Here is a 4,935-nt window from a genome sequence, read left to right as displayed (position 1 = left end):
GTTGGAATGAAATATAGCAAGACTTGCATTGCCTACTAAGAAAGTTAGTAGCCAATAGGCAATATGTAAGTAAGAGTTTCATTTAATCTTTTGTGAAGGGACCTTTAAAAACACAAATGATGAAAGTCTCATGAATGAGAAGATGAAAATCTGTTTGCATTTAAAGACAAGTGTTTAGAGTTTTTTTTAACTTCCAAATTTAGTTCTAATTCTGTGTTTAGGTTAATTTAATATGAACAACATAAACTCTTTAATTGCAGTAACAGTGATGATAATTGTTATTACTGCTTTACTGGCCTTATTCAGGCTTACAGTAAGAAGAATATAATTCCCTGTAATCTCAGTCAATCTGATGCACTCTGGTATTGAGAAAAAGGTCTTTTTGGCAGCTATATGCAACACAGATTTTGCTGTAAAAATGCTATTGTTGTAAGATATGTTTTAAAATTTTATTTTAATTTCTTTGTTTGCTAGTGGGGGAGTGAGAGAGAAAGATGCTATTCATGATGATGTAATAAGATCTCTCATCTTATGCCTAGAGACGAGGATACATTATTTATAAGTATGAGTAATCAGTTAGTGAAGTTAATATGAATTCTGTGAAGTATTCAATGAGTTGATTGTTGATGAGAAGTTAGATCATTGTCAGAAAGGTTATTCAGTATTAGACAAAGTCATCACATCTGTTTTGCCTTTCAGTTACTTGATGAGCTACATTTTTATGAATCAAAGTTATGTAAGTTAGATGTATCTCCACAGTGTAGGAATATGTGTTGAAATATTTTGTGTTCTTAGGCCTACAACTTACCTCAAAGTGAAAGTTGCTTATAGGAAATGTTAAGGAAGAAATGAACTAATATTGTTATGTAGACTGGACTTCAAATTTATTTTCATCAAATAATTAAAAAGAATATGCTCAACAAAAAACATGTTACAATACTGCTGTTAGAAATGGTATTATTTTAGTAAAAATAAAATAGAACTTTAACTATAAACTTCCGATATGGTAATTCCCTCCATACACAAAATTAGCTATTCTCGTTCAGTACTGGCCTCTATATGCAACTTTTTCTTTATGCATTCTACAAGCCTTCTGCTCCTCCCATATTGGAATTGAATATGTCTGTCATGTAGATCATCATGTGTCACTTCTCCACCAATAGAGCATGACATACCGAACTATCACTTCTCGTTTTGGCAGCACTTGTGCTCAGATGTGTTCCTTTTTTGTTTAAAGATTAACAATCATCTTTACTATACTCATGAAGTGGTCTTCATTTATTTTTACTTCTAGTTTCTGTTAAGACTGTTTCTTAACTTCACTTTAATTCCAGTTTATTAGTCACATTGTTATTTATGCTTTTGATTATTGGTTGACTCTTCCTAGTTATGAATTCTGAAGTTCTTGTTACCACTTTGGGGTCACACGTGTGACTAGCACTATGTCTCAGGCCTCAAGTGCAGACAACCTGGCAGGGGGATTTAGCCATGTTTATTTGCCAGGATATTGAACATTACATGGTCAACCTCTGTCTTCAGACCTTGTCCCACTCCCTCCCGAACAAGCTGAGCCTGTTCAGGCAGACAAGGACTTGGATCACCTATTTCTACCTCCTGTGGAGTCAGTTAGGCCTAATAGTCTTTTTGGATTTCGTTTCTCGGGTATGTGACGTTTTTTTCCCTTTCCTTAATTTTCCATTGAACTGTATCCTTTCTTACTACTTGACCAATCTTCCCATCCCTATTTGGCATTTCCCCCATCCCTGGATATTTGCTGACCAATTTGCCTCACAATTAAGTGATGGGAATAGCATGCCTCACTCCTACAGGCTTCAGATCAGTTTGTTCTTGCATATCATCTAGCAGACTGTCCTTGTCTGGACAAGTAATTGTTAGGTTCCAATTTGCATGTTCAGGGTGTGGCCCCCGAATCTCTTGTAAGTCTGACCCATGCCCAATTTTCTTGCCTTTGTCTTACCTTCATAACTCTTTCACGGTATGTTTCTGATACTCTCCACTGAAATCCTGAGGGGTTTTCTAGGGATATCCTCTCCCTTTCCCTCACACTGGCTCATTTGTTGTCTTCGGCTCTGTCTTTTCATACATGGTTTCTCTGTTGTTGGGACCTTCTGTGTCATGATGTGACCTTAACTTGCATCTTTTTACCATCATCTTATCTTCTGGATTTACGTATGTGCCCCATTTCTGTGGGGAAACATCTTTGACACAATACCTGAGTCTTTGGAATCACAAGTTGCATTGGTACAAGAACAATCTACCCTTTCCAACCTTGTTGCCTGTTTTTCTCAGTCAGAACCGAATATGGCACCTGTTATGGTTTCCTGTCCTCTCCTTCCCAACCATTACCTGTCCCTTCTTTTTCTTTGATGAATCTCATCACATCGCCAACAGTATCGGCGATCCCCTGGTGGGTTCTGGTCCGGTGGGAGCTCGGCTTGTCAATTTTCTTCATCACTGGCATTCTTTTGTCAAGGATCATTGGGTTTTTCATGTTTTATCAGAAGGATATGTGATCCCATTTTTTCTCCATCTCTTGTGTCTCCTATACTCGTTTTCTTCCCTCTATTTCGTAATCCCATGACCATCCAGCATCTGTCGGAGGCGGTTCAGGAACTACTATCTCAGTAGATCATTGAACTTGTTCTACACCCTTCACCAGGATTTTATTTCAGACTATTTGTTGTTCCCAAGAAAACTGAGGACTGGAGGCCTGTCATCAATTTGTCCCGCATCAACTGCTTGTTTAACTGCCCTGTTTTATCATGGAGTCATTTCTCACTCTACGGTGTTTTCACTGCCTGAGGCAGATGTTGTGCTTGTCTGATTGAGTTCCAGTTTGATGTGACTTGCACATGGGCAAATCTCTTTCTACATTTGAATGTTGGGTTCCAGGATGTGTGAATGGTTGTGGATTTGCACATATGTGCTTGTTTTGTAGATTGGTTTGCACAGTATATCCTTCCATTCTATTTAATTTGAGGTGAAGACAGTGTGGACCCTTCTCTTACCATGAGTCGGAGGTTCTATTTCCAATACTGCTTGGTTTTGGACTGGAGATGACCAGCTGCGTATGGTCCCTTTCTACTTAGCCACTCTACACCTTGGAGCACTTCCATTTTAGCATTCACCACATTCCTGTCTGTAGATGGTTTTTCTACAGTCTATCTTCTGTGGGATTGAGCTGTGATTCAGATTTCAAACCAACCAGTTTTCTCTCCCTTTTTGGCTGTGCTCCTTCCACTTTCTGCCCATGTGTGTAACACCCATTTCCACACTAGGTGCAGAGTATACCTGGTACAAAAGTGGTGCAATCACCCATGTGTGTTCCTCTCCCAACAGGGATCACACTTCATGAGTGTTCTTCAGAGCTTTCAAAGGATACTTATTTTCTATCCCACCCACTGGTCCCTCCACCTATTTAATGTGGAATTCTATTGAGAGAAGGTAAGGTACTGTATCAGAAGTTATTATTTTCCTATGCTGAAAATATACTCTCACTTTTCCCACCCTTCCCTTTCACTGAAGACTGGTGCTCTTCTTTTCTGCTTAATCTCCAAGTGATAATCTGGTAGAATCGAATAGAGGGAGTCGCATGTGTGAGAAGGGTGTGTTGCACTCTTCTAGGTGGAGGGTTGTTGTATGATGACTTACATGTGAGACACAGTTGAACCATGTTGATTGTGGGGTATGTGGGAGTTCAAGGTTTATGGAAAGCAAAATATTTTTACATATACATGGCAGCACTGAACAAGAATAGCTATACATGTGAGGGAAGGAAGTACCTATTGGAAATATATTTTCAGTATAGAGAAATTATAACTTTTGATATGATGTCTTACCTATTCTCGACTAGCACTACTTTCTGTTGATGCACATTTCGCAATGCACACCACTAGCCTTCCATCTCGCTTTTGCATTTCCACATGTAAATGATTACGTGGCAGTTCTCCATCAATAGGAGTGCAAAACAACCCCTATCATAACCAGAGCCCTCACCACATTGGTACTAGTTAATTACTTCTCCATTGGCAATAGCACTGTACAGATGTGCTTGTTTTTGCTTGCAAATTTGTTGACATTTTCGTATGACAGACTTAGTGTTTCTTTACTATATTTTTGTTATTTCTTTATTTACAGGAATTGTGGATCCCACTATTTGTCGAGTGGTATACTTTTTTTAAAAATCTGCACTGTCTATCCTATGACCATGATTGATGTCAATTACATTATAGCTCTTCCTACCATGGACCTGGTGTACAATTCCAGATGTCGCCAGGTGTTGGTTGTGTGTCTTCATTCAACTGTCATCTATGCCGAAACAATTATGTTGCAGGATTAGGTTACACACACACGGTAGAGATGGGGTGTTCCGTAGGACTGCTAGTAGTTCTCTCTAGTGATGTTTTGCATGATAAATATGTTCATCCCAGATCGTACACACATGAGTAAAGCAAACAGGGATTGCTGACCATCTCTAATGCTCCATGGCATTGACTCTTCCAACCATAGACTTGATGCACAATTTCAGATGCTACCCAGTGTTGGTTGATTGACTCTGTCAACATGGTAGTTCTGCTTTTCAAAATTGGGTGTCATGGTCACCAGTTGCATTGTTTCTGGTGATGTAGTCCGCTGGACTCTGCAAGCATTTTCCCTGCTTTCTTCTAGTGGAGTGTGGGAGTCATTGCCACTTACCAGTTCCTAGCTGCTGGGGTAGTGGACCATGGAGGCCTGTCCTCCTGAGTTATGAATCATACTACTCAGTTGAGAGTAGGGCAGTGGCATTCTGCAAGTGGCGATAGCATACAGCAGTTCCTAATGCAGACCTGATGTCCAAGTTTGGGTACCACCAGGTTTTGGTTTTAGCAATATGCCATATTATGTATATATATATATATATATATATATATATAT

At 39.3% G+C, this 4,935-nt stretch overlaps 1 protein-coding gene across 1 annotated transcript in view; it reads left to right on the top strand.

Moving 5' to 3' along the window:
* The window catches only part of LOC106461166 (ribonuclease P protein subunit p21-like), a 41,561-nt gene that overhangs the window by 4,141 nt on the left and 32,485 nt on the right, over positions 1–4,935 (top strand). The window lies entirely within an intron of this gene.

The sequence above is a fragment of the Limulus polyphemus genome, unplaced genomic scaffold (assembly GCF_000517525.1).
Source record: "Limulus polyphemus unplaced genomic scaffold, Limulus_polyphemus-2.1.2 Scaffold907, whole genome shotgun sequence".
Taxonomy (NCBI): Eukaryota; Metazoa; Arthropoda; class Merostomata; order Xiphosura; family Limulidae; genus Limulus; species Limulus polyphemus.
The sequence above is the reverse complement of the archived record's forward strand: the minus strand, read 5'-3'. Positions and strand labels throughout refer to the sequence as shown.